Consider the following 13,548-nt stretch of genomic DNA (forward strand, 5'->3'; position numbering starts at 1 on the left):
CTTTCATATTTTGAGAGTTTAACATGTGGTTTTTATGGTGATGGATTACTCGTACTTTAGTTTCACTTTCAATGATGTGCCTATGCTGGAAGCAGTGCATGTTTAATGATTCAGAACATCTATGTGCATGTGTTTGGGAGTGGAAAATGTGGCCTGGCTGTATTGATTGGTATTGATATGGGATTAAGACACTGTCACTATTTATCACAGGGCTTTGAGGCTGAACACTGCCCTCGGCTAATATTTCGCAATACTACTGCGTAGAGCTAGTGGGTGCACCATAGCATTGTACATCTACCATTGGGTCTGGGTAGGGATAATGATTTTTACTATCATTGAGCCCTGGTCCTTTAATACTATAAGAATGGGAGCAGGAATATGCCTGTTGTGCCATTTGTTAGGATGATGGCTGATCTTCGACATCAACTCCACTTTCTGGACCTATCCCCATATCTCTTGATTCCCTTAATGCCCAAAAACCTATCGATCTCCATCTTAAATATACTCATCAGCTGAGAATCCACAGCCAGGGTAGAGAATTCTAAAGATTCACAATCCTGAGTGAAGAAATTTCTCCTCATCTCAGTCCTAAATGGCTGACCCCTTATGCTGAGACTATGACCCCTAGTTCTAGACTCTCCAGCCTCGAGTCTAGAGGAAAGTTCTGCCAAAACACTCCACAGCCACTGACAGGAGCTGCCAGAATTGCACTTGATTGCCCTTTGGTAGGGAGACCAAAACTGTCTATAGTATTCCTGGTGCAGTCTCGTCAAGGCCCTATATAATTGCAGCAAAACTTCCTTGCTCTTACATTCCAATCCCCTTACAATAAAGGCTAACATATCCTTTGCTTTCCTAATTGCTTGCTGTATCTGTAAACTTTCCGTAATTCATGTACAAGGACATCCAAATTCCTCTGAATACCAATATCTCCTAGTTTTTTCTCCTTTTAAACAGTATTCTGCTTGTTAATTCTCCCTACTAAAGTGAATAATAATTTTATTGGTTTCCCACATTACACACCTGCGTACCCAATCACTTAATCTGTCTACTCCTTTTATGGCCTCTTTGTGTCCTCCTCACAGTTTACTTTCCCACCTAGCCTCCTAGCATCAGCAAACTTTTGATTTATTACATCCAGTTCCCATTTTAAGTCAATTATATAAGTAGTTGGGGTCAAGAATTGATCCTTGAGGCATTCCACTCGTTACACCCTGCTAACCTGAAAATGGGCTGTTTATTCCTATTCTATTTCCGATCCATTAACCAATCCTCAATCCAAGCTAATATTTACTCCCAATTTCATGAGTCCAGACCTTGTGTAACAACCTCTTGTGTGACACCTTAGCCTTCTGAAAATCCAAGTCTACTATATTCACTGGACCCCTGTTTATCTATCAGGCTAGTTACACCCTCAAATCATGGATTTGTCAAACATAATTTCCCTTTCATAAAACTGTGTTGACTCTGCCTAATCCTGTAGTGATTTTCCAAGAGCCCTGTTACCATGTCTTTAATAATAAATTCTAGCATTTTCCTTACTATTGATATCAAGCTAACTAACCTATAGTTCCCTTTTTCTTTCTTCCCTCCATTTTTGGACAGCGGGGTTTCATTTGTTGCCTTCCAATCTACAGGGGCCCTTCTAGAATCTAGGCAATTCTGAAAGATCAAAGTTAATGTATCCATTATTTCCACAGCCACCTCTTTTAGAACCTTAGACTGTAAAGCATCAAGTTCAAGGGATTTGTCGGCTTTTAGTCCCATTAATTTCTCCAATACTTTTTTAATAACTGATATTAATTACTTTAAGCTCCTTACTCTCATCAAACTTTCAGTAACCCATAACTTCCGGTATGTATTTTGTAGCTTGCATTGTTAAGACAGACATGAAACATTTGTTTAATGTCTGTGCTATTTCCTTATCCCTGCCTCTGCCTCCAAAGAACCCACATTTACTTTTGCTAAACTCTTGTTTTCATGCTGGTAGAAGTTCTTACAATCTGTTTTTATATTTCTTGCTAGTTTATCATCATTCTGTTGTTTCCGTCCTTATCATTTTTTGGTCATCCTTTGATTTTTTTTTAATGTGGACAGGATAAAATTGTTTCGCTTGGTTGAGAATTCTAGAACCAGGGCCCATAGATTCAAGACAAGTGGCAGAAGGTGTAGGGGGGACATGAGGAAGAACTTCTTTACGCAGGGGGTAGTGGGTGTCTGGAATTCGCTGTCCAAGTTGGTGGTAGAGGCAGAAACTCTAAACTCTTTTAAAAAGTACCTGGATCTGCACCTAAAGTGCTGTAAACTGCAGGGCTATGGGTCGGGTTCAGGAAGGTGGGATTAGAAAGGGCACATGGGTGTCCTTGGGCTGGCATGAACAAGATGGGCTGAATGGCCTCCTTCTGTGCTGTAACTTTTCTATGGTTCTATGGTTTCTATGAACACCTTAGGCTTACTAAGCTTTTTGGCAACATTTAGCCCTCTTTTAGTCTAATACTATCCATTCCCTAGTTAGCTACAACTGTGCCATTTTCCTGTGGAGATTTTAATCCTCTAGGGAATGTACAATAGTTGAGAATTAATAATCATTTCTCCAAACATTTGTTCTTGTATATCACCTCAAGTCATCCCTCATACTAACATAATTTGCATTGGTTAAATTTAAGATCCTAGTTTTGGAATTAATCAAATCACCCCTGAACTTCAATTTCTATCACATGTTAGGAAAGGATTAATGGACTGGCTATGATTTCAGAACAGTGTTGGTCATGTGAAAACCGAATGGCTGCGATACTTGTTTATTACATTGGTAATGGTTAATTGCAGTGATACTGCTGATTTGGACAACTTACATTGAAATAGAAGTTATTGGCAGCAAATTGATCGAAGCCAGACAGGTAATCACAGTGGGACAGGATGAAGTCCTTATATGGCTCAGCCAATGGAAGGCAACTTTAGAATATGCTAGGCAACCATCAATCATGCACCCAGCTAACCAGAAGAGGATTGTGCATGAGCTCATTGAAAAACTGTATATAAACCCTTGAAAAAGTCCCACACAAGGGCACTCAATAAGGAAGACAGAGGATACATATTGATGGGCAGTGCTTCAGAAAGAAGATAGAAGATATGTATCAATGGGAAGAGTCCTGCTGAACCAAGCAGGAAGATCTTGGTCAAAGATTGTTCTTAAGTGGCCTACAATCATCTCAGATTGACCACCTGAGGGATAACTATGATTTACTTATTTTGTTTAAAATTCCCAATAAAGGTATTGGATTTAGTGTGGGATTGGGTCAATTGTAATTCTTGGTCTCTGGCCTTAAATAAGTAAAATCACCTGCACATATTCCCTGAGGGTCCTTTTACTATAAGATTACTAATTAACCCTGTTGCATTATTTAACATTGGATCTAAAATAATCTGTTCTCTAGTTGCTTTCTTGACATGTTGGTTTTCTATGCGTTCTGTGTTCTCATCTTCCAATTTTGCCATTTTATTTTTCCTTGTCTAGATAAAGATTAAAAACCCCCATTATTATTGATTTACCCTTGTTAAATGTTGCTCCAATTTCCTGATTTATACTCTGCCCTCGGGTGCCGAGGTGGGCTGTTTGTAGGTGCACCTTGGTTGTCTCGGGTTTCGTCCCACTTGTTTCCTTAAAAGTTTAGGCCCTCTTGCCCTCGTCCCTCATACCCCATCACCCCCACCTACTCCCATGCTATCTCATGCCACCTCATGATGACAATCCATCCCCTACTATCCCTATGACCCCTTATAGCCCCATGTCAATTCATGCCCCTCGCTCACCACCCGTTTCCCTTGCACCCTCCACGCCAACTCACCTAGTATTCACCAATGGCAGACCTCAGGAGCCATGTTGTGATTAATAAAGGTTTAAAGATCTATTAAAACCTTCACAATATTAAAACATACACTCCCATTCATGAAAGCCCATTCAAAACTTTTAAATTCCAAGTGCTTTTAAATCTCAAGTTCTTAATCCCTCATAAAGCTAAAGAGACTTTTTTTTATTCATCCATGCGGTATTGGTGTCGCTGGCTAGGCCAGCATTTATTGCCCATCCCTAATTGCCCTTGTTCAGAGGGCATTTAAGAGTCAACCACATTGCTGTGGGTCTGGAGTTGCACATTGGCCAGACCAGGTAAGGATGGCAAATTTCCTTCCCTATGGGCATTAGTGAACAAGATGGGTTTTTACAACAATTGGTAATGGTTTTGTGGTCATCATCAGATGCAACCATACCTCAGAGAAGGTTAAGGAGAGATTTATTAGACGTGTTAAAATTATGAAGGTATTTTATGGAGTAAATAAAAAGAACTATGGGGAGATGTGGAGAGTCTTCTCTCATTTTAAAGGAATGAAAGGTGATCGTTGAAATATGTAGGATTCTGAGAGGGCTTGACAGGATAGATACTGAGAGGTTGTTTCCCCTACCTGGAGACTTAGGGGTGATAAGTTCCAGGGTAAGGAGTCGATTATTTAGGACTGAGATGAGTAGAAATCTTAAATCTTGGGAATTTGCTATCCTAGAGGGCTGTGGATGCTCAGTCGTTGAGTTTATTTAAAGCTGAGATTGATAGATTTTTCATACTATGGGGATCCGATGGGAAGGTGCAGTTGAGGTTGAAGATCAGCCATGATCTTATTGAAAAGTGGAGCAGCCTTGAAGGGCCGTATGACCTACTCCTGCTCCTACTTATTATGCTTTGATGACCTTATATACCTGTACCAGCTTTTTGAAGGAGCTGTCAACTTGGTTTCTAATCCCTGCACATATTTTCTTTTCAAATAACAGTTGAATTTTGATTTAAAAGTACCGATCAAATCTGCTTCTATCACTTTTTCAGGCAGTGCGTTCCAAATCTTCCAAGTCACTGTATATAAAAAAAAATCTCAGTTCTTTTGCCGTAAATCTATCTTAAACCTGTGGCCCTCTGGTTAGCTATACTCCTGCAAGTGGAAACTCTTTCTCTTTATCTACCCTATCAAAACCATTCATGATTTTGAACATCTGTAATAGATCTCTCTGTAACCTCTGCTCTAAGGAGAACAATCCCATCTTCTCCAGTCTCTCCACATAACTGTTGTGATTTTTATTATTTTGAACAAAGAATAATCCCCTGAAGCTTTTCATCTCCTTTGAGCAGTTACCCACCAATCTCTCATCACACTGTTAGCATGAATAACTATCCACACTCCTCCTCCTTCCATGCCTTCCCTATGAGAGCGTTGGCAACCATGGACTTGCATTGGATTGGTCCATGGTTATGACTCATTACTGTTGCATTCTGCAATATGGTTGGCTGGGAAACCCTCCCACTGTCACTGCCTGCCATCAGGCATATTGGCAATGCTGATAATCAAATGATCAAGGTAGGGGACTCAGTGATGGTAATGCCACCGAATGTCAAGGGGAGATCCTTAGATTCTCTTTTGTTGGAGATAATCATTAGCTGACACTTAAGTGGTACAAGTGTTACTTGCCATTTACCCACCCAAGTCTGAATGATGTCCAGGTCTTGCTTGCTGCATGTGGGTATGGATTGCTTCAGTATCGGAGGAGTTGCAGATGGCACTGAACACTGCAATCATCAGCAAACATCCCCACTTCTGACCTAATGATGAAGGGAAGTCATTGATGAAGAAGCTGAGGATGGTCCTAGGACACCACCCTGCGGAACTCACGCAGTGATGTTTTGGAGCTGAGATGATTGGGTTCCAACAACCACAGCCATCTTCGTTTGTGCCAGGTATGACTCCAACCAGTGCAGAGTTTTCCCCATTATCCATTGATTTCAATTTTACTAGGGCTCCTTGATGCCACACTCGGTCAAATGCTACCTTGGTTTCACGGGACGTTACTCTCATCTCACCTCTGGGATGTAGCACTTTTGTTCGTGTTTGGGACAAGGCCTTCTGGGTTTTACTACCTGCCTGAACTCCTTCCATGTGCTCCCAGATCCCAGACTATCCTCTCACCTTCTGCAGTGCTGACAGCCTCTAATGTTGTGTCACTTTTTGTTTGTAGATTATTTTCCATCTCTGACAGAGAGAGAAACAGACCTGAATCTTAAAATTTAAAAGCACCATCTCCAGATTGCAAGGAACTCATCAGAAGATGTCAATTTAGACAACCCCCCCACCGTTTGGGTCTAGGGGCGGGGTATTACATGACCAGTGCTGTTAGAAGGAACAGACCAGATTGTTAGCTGAACATTACAATTCTGCTCCTGACAAGCTGTGTGAAAGCCCAGAGGATTTTTTAGTTTATAATTTTATACGTGCATTTATTGATTAGTTTTTAAAGATTGGGGAAGCTTGTTGAGCTTCTTTAGAAATATTTTTGTACTAATGTTACAGTAACACAGCTGTATTATTGGAATGGTTCGCCCCTGTTATTGATGTTTATGGTTTTGAAATAACCTTATGTAGTGCGGATCCTGTGGAATCTATCACCTCAGTAACTCCTTGGCTGTGTCTCCTCCTACCCTCCCCACCCACTCCTTGCCACAGGAAGTAATTGTGTCCAAGGCTATTGTCGGGAATTTTGGAAAAATATCTGTAACAGAGGAAGCTACAAGGCTTTAGGGAGAGAGCAGAGAAGTGGGATTAGTCCTGGGATTGATCTAGCAGAGTTGGCATGCTCACAATAAGTCAAACAGCCTCTCTCTGTGCTGTAAACTTCTATTTTTTATGAAATAGATGCCTGTTTCTCTGTTTTCAATTAATTTTCATCAACACAAACTCAGCCATAAGGCCCATCCTTTCTGTTTGTTCAGTCAGCTACTATGTGACCTTCTGACTATGTGACCAGCTACTATGTGGCCTTTTGCCCAGGTACACATACTCTGGTGCCTAGCTCACTTCCATCACCCAAAGAATGACATTCAAACGCAAACAAGAGAGACTCAGTCCACGGCAGGTGCTCAGCAACCCCAAGACATATCATTTTATTACTTTATTTAAATAAATACAATTTACTCTCAAAATCCAGTTAGCAGGGAACATCGAGCCCTTTCCAGTATACACCAAGGGGACATGCAAGGCCTTGGTTATGTATGGAATGCATACAGCGAACCCTGTTTATTAGAATGTGTGTTGTAAAGAACATGTCATTTACAAGATCATTTCTCACAGCTTCTTGTGGTTTCCCATTAATCTGCATCGTTCTATTCACTCGTTGCCGGTAGGATGTCTCCTTTCTGATTCCCGGCCAGCTGGAGATCCCTGATCTAATTCCACTCTCCAATCAAATGCTTGTCTGGAACGGATGGGCCTCACCATTTTGTTCCCTCTGCTCTTCCTGTTGATCTCTGGGGACTTCTTCTTGTTTGTCTTGATGGCCGGGGGGTTCAGGTTGTGAAGACTTTTGAGGGGAATTTGGGGGAGAGGAGACAGGAGGTGAAGGGGGGTGTGACCTGTGTCCCAGCACGAAAAGGTACAGTGCCTTCCAAGCAGCGTTGAGCAGTTCCTCAACTCCAGCGGACCACCAAACTGCATGATAAGCTGTGTCCTGGTGTAGCAAGGTTCTTTTGAATAAATGAGTGAACCTTAGGAACACAAGCCCTTTGTCGATGGCCCCGCGCTAACCTTGGCAACACTGGTTGGATATATTCTTGTAGACTTCACCACACAGCCGCAAGCTGCCCTGTCCCTACGCTCCCTTGTCATGGGGCATCTGCATTCCCTCAACAGCTGGAAATTGCACAGATACTTTGGGGGAAATTTTGACTTACCTAGGCTACAGGGGGCAGGTTTTTCGGAAAGTTGTGGGGAACCCAGAATTCCGGATTCTCCTGCACTCTGCGGAGTTTGAACTCCAGAGCCAGTAACTGATGCCTCTGTTTGGCTCCCTGCCCCAGAGCCAGCTCTATTGGCAGATAGGGTCTCTAATCAACTGGGCGAGGGGTGAGTGGGTGTGTTGGTTGGTGAAGGTCACCAAGCGGGGATCAGGGCTGGGGGAGGAATGTAGGGGGTTGACTGGGATGGGGGAGGGAGTTGTTTGGAGGGGTTTGATTGGAGGGATTTGATAAGTTTGTGGGGGATAGGGGTTGTTGACTGGGGAGGGTGGAGTTGATTGGAGAGTGTTTGATCAGAGGGCGTGGGAGTGGGGTCTGACTGGGAAAGCTAAGGGGAGCATTCGGAGGGGGAGGAGTGTGCTTGATCAGGGGTGTGAAGCAGGAGAATCTGATTTGGGTGGGCTGCCAATCCTGGACAGGAAGTCCAAGGCCTTGTGATGGTGTGACTGCAGAACTGCATTGGGAATGGGAGGCTTTGGAGGGGACATTGAGCTACCACAGGGGTGGGCAGTGATCAGGGTTTGGAGGCTGGGCGCATGGATCAGAGGCCTCATGTTGAAGGCGAATTAAGGGGCCTGGGGGCTGGGTGTAAGTCGCTGGTGGGGGAGGGTTGGGGGTGCCTGATTCTGGAGGTTCCTCAGGCAGGTCGGTATAAAGGCACTTGCTTCCTGTGTCCACAAAACCCTCACCTTGAGAAAGCTACTAGATTTGTCAATGTTCGGGGTCAGAGTTAACATTGAAAACCTGAATGACAATGTAGCTCACAACCTCATTAGCATATTAGAAGTTCCAACCCGTCTCCTTTGAGTGGCTTTGTCACCTGGTTCCAGTTAAAACCAAAAATAATTGGGGGGGTGTTGGGGATGGCGTTGGGTCAAGAAATACATTTTTTAGACTTCATCCCCCACAGCCAATCCAAACCCAACTATATTTTTGAGGTTTAATTTCTGCTCTGTTACCCAATTCAATCGCTCGCCTCAGCGAATCTGCCTCTTTACTTCTCGCCAATATTCTTTCTAACGATAGACAGAGAAAATCAGAAAAGAAGGCCATGTTTCTGAGTGCCCTTGTGATGTTTCTCCAGGGTTTGCTTGCTGCAATGTCCTAGAGATTAATCTGTAATTCCTGGAGACTCCAGGCAATCCTGCCCTACTCTGTCGCTTCCATCAGTCTCAAGTGATATATTCCTGAGCATCTTACATCACTGAGAAAGTGAGATAACTATCCAGTTACCATGTGGATTATAAATTGACTTTCAGCATAGGGTCAGTGCTGTCACTCATGCGGGGCTCTGACAGTATTGCAGGCGTATGGGAGGCAAGGGTGGGGGAGCGTAAAGCTTTGGAAACGCTCCCCGTGGCCTGTCCTTTGACAGTGCAGCAACTCAGCCCCTGGGCTCTGTTAAAGGCTCAGCATGGCATGATGCCCTGGGGCTGATTATCCTGTGTGGGCCAAGGGTGGGAAATCCAACATGGCACCTTCCACTTCCATGGCAGCAACAGGGGTGCCAACTCTGGCTGGGCAAGTTCTATGATGTTTCATCACATGGCCTCCCATCTTCTATCCCCCCGCCTCTGCCATTGGTCCACCCTCCTCGTGGTGCACCAGCTTCGCACATCCAATTGAGCAAAGCGAACAATGCCTTTGTCACCTGATTGGATGATTCTCAACTTCGAACTGCCCCTTTCCTCGCCTCCAATGTTTCTATATAACCAATAAGTGAAAGTGTTCAAAAACTTTTCTAAAAACACCCACAATATTCTTAATGTCCTGATGGATTTACTCGAGCATTTGCTGGCAACAGTACCAAGCTACCAAACTTCAATTCCTGGAGACCCCTGGGCCATCCATGCAGCAGTAAGGCTGGCATAGGGATCTCAGTAGGGTTGGGGGTTGAGGTTGGGGGTTGGGGTTGGGAGATGTTGGCTGTGTGTGTCAGTGTGAGGGTTCTGTGGTATTGGAGCCTACAACAATCCACCCCTTAAAAATTTTGGATGGCAGTGGTTTGGCTTGCTGCAGCTCTCCGCCATGGAATAGGTGCCCATTAAGCGGGTGATAATGTTCATGCTTCATAAATTTAGGACACACACAACTGACATTGTTATCACTAAATTCAAACCAAACACAAGAGTATAAACTGCTCAAGGGGAACAAGGATATAAAATGCTCAGTATCTTTTTTTTAAAAAAAAAGATTTGTTCTTGGAATGTGGGCGTCGCTGCCTGGACCAGCATTTGTTGCCCATCCCTAATTGCCCTTGAGAAGGTGGTGGTGAGCTGCCTTCTTGAACCGCTGCAGTCCACGTGGTGTAGGTACACCCACGGTGCTGTTGGGGAGGGAGTTCCAGGATTTTGACCCAGCGACAGTGAAGGAACGGCGATATATTTCCAAGTCAGGGTGGTGAGTGACTTGGAGGGGAAATTCCAGGTGGTGGTGTTCCCATGCGTCTGCTACCCTTGTCTTTCTAGTTGATACAGTTTGCAGATTTGGGAGGGGCTGTCAAAGGGGATCTGACATCAGAAAGTCGCTAACTGCCAGCTGCATCACACTGCCCCCTGTTGGATGTTGTTATCTACCCTGAATTCTTAAAGGGTTTCTGGTTGATAAAATCCTGTTAATCAATGAAGTTTGCCTTGAGGGTCTTGGACAGACTGGTGTGCATACAGTTGAGGGTGTTGACTCTTACAGAAAATGATCTGGAATTACTGCATCCAACATACGTCCATATTGCAAACTCACATTAGAAACATTTTGTAAAATCAGATCTGATTCCCTTTTAAAACCAGCTCTCTACCTCCCAACTCCAAAGGGCTCAGATGATGTTGGGTTTGATATGTCTTTTGCGCCTGGAGCTGGAGAGGTTTATTCCATGGAGTATTGGCCTGTCGATATGAGTTAATGTGGGCCAGTGCATTTGTGTGGCGGAGAAGAAAGTGGCTGAGAAAGGGGGAGGGGCAAGGTCAGTCAGAGAAAGAGAGTCAGTCTGTGGAAAATAGATTGGATGGGTGGCTAAAAATGAGGGAGGAACTAGGAGAACCAAACATAAATCTTGGAGAGAGTGGGGCTGGCAGGGGAGAGTAAGAGAACAGCAATTTGTTTGGGAGGTGGAGAGAACACATACAAGTTGCGGAACAAAAGGTAGAAAGAAAAGTCAGATACAGAAAGGGACAAGGACAATGGGACTGAGAGGAGGTTAGCACAGGAGAAGTACCACAATAGATTTATCCCCTCATTGATGACTTAACTTGTAAATGAACTGTGGCAGCTCACTGATAGCATGCCCAGGTAGTTCTTCTTCAGAGCTGAGATGAAGCAGAGTGTCAGCAGTGTCTCTTTGACCATCAAAGCCCAATTGTCTGGTCAGCTGGTGCCAACACACTGTTATGTGCAGATGTTTCCAAAGTAGGAACTACTTTTCACCTTAATATTTAATCATCTGGCATATGAGACCATGGAAGAGTCTCTAAAGTGTTTTTTGAATGTCTTCAAAGACAACAGGCGATTGTACTGCATGATAGAGTCACAATCCAACTCCAATACATGAACTCATCGGATTCCTGCTTATACACAGGGGAAGGGATCATAGGTTGATCATTGCAAATTGGAGTTGGATCATTATGTGACAAGATGTCATCACCGCCAAAGGCAACATCCCATTAAATTAGAATGACCAAGGGCGAACACTTGAAACTTGTTGCAATCCGTGAAATTCAGTAATGAAAGTGTTGGTTTTACCAAGTTATTATTTGATTGTAACAATCCTGTTGTTGCTAATAGCTTCCTTCACTTGTGCTGAGGTCCAGTTGTGGCTCCACATGCTGCGGACGGATGGAAGTTATTACTTAATTAGTGACGATTTAGCAGCCAGATCAGGTCCTGTGCTAATCACGGTGAGACTGCTGGGGATTAGGACATGTCCACCCTTGAGTACATTCTGTATTCAATTGCTCTCAGCTATGGTACAGTTTGGGATGAAACAGTTTTATAGTTCCACCAAAGTCTTCAGCCTTGCAAGAGTCTTCCCTTCCCCCAACACACTGATCTGACTTTTCCAGTTCCCATCATTGAGGTCTTTCTTGGCCATAACTTGCCAATTTGTGCAGAACTATCAGCAAGGGCTCAAGATGGGGATGGGACTGTGCCAACACCTATTTACTTAGGATCCTTTCCACCATGGAGTAGAGGAGATATACATGCTAATAGCCAAGGCTAGATTTAAACCCTGGCTGTTGAGGTGAAAAGCCAACGTGACAAGTCTCTAGTGTTTCACTCTGAAACTTGCCTATCTCAGCACATATACTACACGAGGAGGTGATTCTCTCTTCTGGATGGTCTGCTGCAGACAGACACATACGTACACAATTCCCACAGGCTCTGGGAGGCACTCAGGGCACTGGCATATCTTTGTAAACATATTCATGAAGCAGTTGTTTTTTAAGAAGTGAAATACTAAGTTCACGAGTGTCTCTGTGCTGCCAATACTGTCTGTTTCTCCTGCAATGTTGTTGAAAACCATCATCTCGACTACAGCGCCAGCACACGCTCACAGCTTCACAGGAGGTTGTTTTTCTTGTTGCTTGGTTCACAACTTGCAAGGTAACAAAGCCACCCCACTATTTCATTAATGTTAAAAACTGTCCTGCACTTGGAAAGAAACAAAACCATTTCACTTTGAGAAATAGGTTGACCAGGGATGGAATGTGAGCACATTGCACACTATGGTGGGACGCTGAGTGAATCAGTCAGCACATGATTTACCTTGATACTGTGAGCATCAGTATTGTGTGAATATATCGACCAGAGCAGCCAATGGTCAGACCACTCTGAGTCAATTAGGCCATGCTTTTGGAAGTTTGTTTTCTTTTGGAAGGGAGAAGGAGGTAACTAATTGTAGGGCCTCACATGTCATGGTAGGAAAGAGGAAAAGAGTTCCTGAGCATCAGAAATATTGACCACCTTGCTCGTTCAAGGCACATAATATTTCCCATTGACTGAGATTAGAAAGGAATGAATTTCCTTTCATGGAGCCGATTGTCCGAAACCATATGTTTTTGCAATCTTTCTCCTCCCCCCAACCCATCACCCCCACTGATACCCAAACACTGAACCTAAACTCAACAACTTTGAAGCTGAAGAATGATTCGTTGTCCCCAGGCTTGAATACCATTTGTGCTCCTCATCCTGGCAGCACCTGGCTTCACCCAATCCCCAACACCCCAACAACCCATTCAATAGTGCTCTCCCAGTAGGTGCTGACTCTCGCTGGGGAGCAGATGTACAGGTACTCAGCCAGTCAGCGCAGGCGGTGAGAGTCTGCAGTCCAGCTGAAAATAGACAGCCATCAGAGCCATACATAATCCTGTCCATCAGACATAGATACAAACATGTGAATTAGGAGCAGGAGTAGGCCATTTTGCCCTGCAAGCCTGCTCCGCCATTCAATAAGATCATGCCTGATCTGATCATACTCCCAACTCCACATTCCCGCCTACCCTGATAACCTTTGACTCCCTTGTTAGTCAAGATTCTGCCTTAAAACTATTCATTGACCCTGCCTCCAGTTCTCTCTGAGGAAGAGAGTTCCAAGGACTCACGACCATCTGAAAGAAAATAATTTCTCCTCATCTCTGTCTTAAGTGGGAGACACTTTATATTTAAACTGCGTCCCCTAGTTCTAGCCTCTCCTGCAAGGGGAAATATCCTTTTGGTATTCAACCTGTCAAGA

Source organism: Cetorhinus maximus, chromosome 17 (assembly GCF_964194155.1).
Source record: "Cetorhinus maximus chromosome 17, sCetMax3.hap1.1, whole genome shotgun sequence".
NCBI classification, from domain to species: domain Eukaryota; kingdom Metazoa; phylum Chordata; class Chondrichthyes; order Lamniformes; family Cetorhinidae; genus Cetorhinus; species Cetorhinus maximus.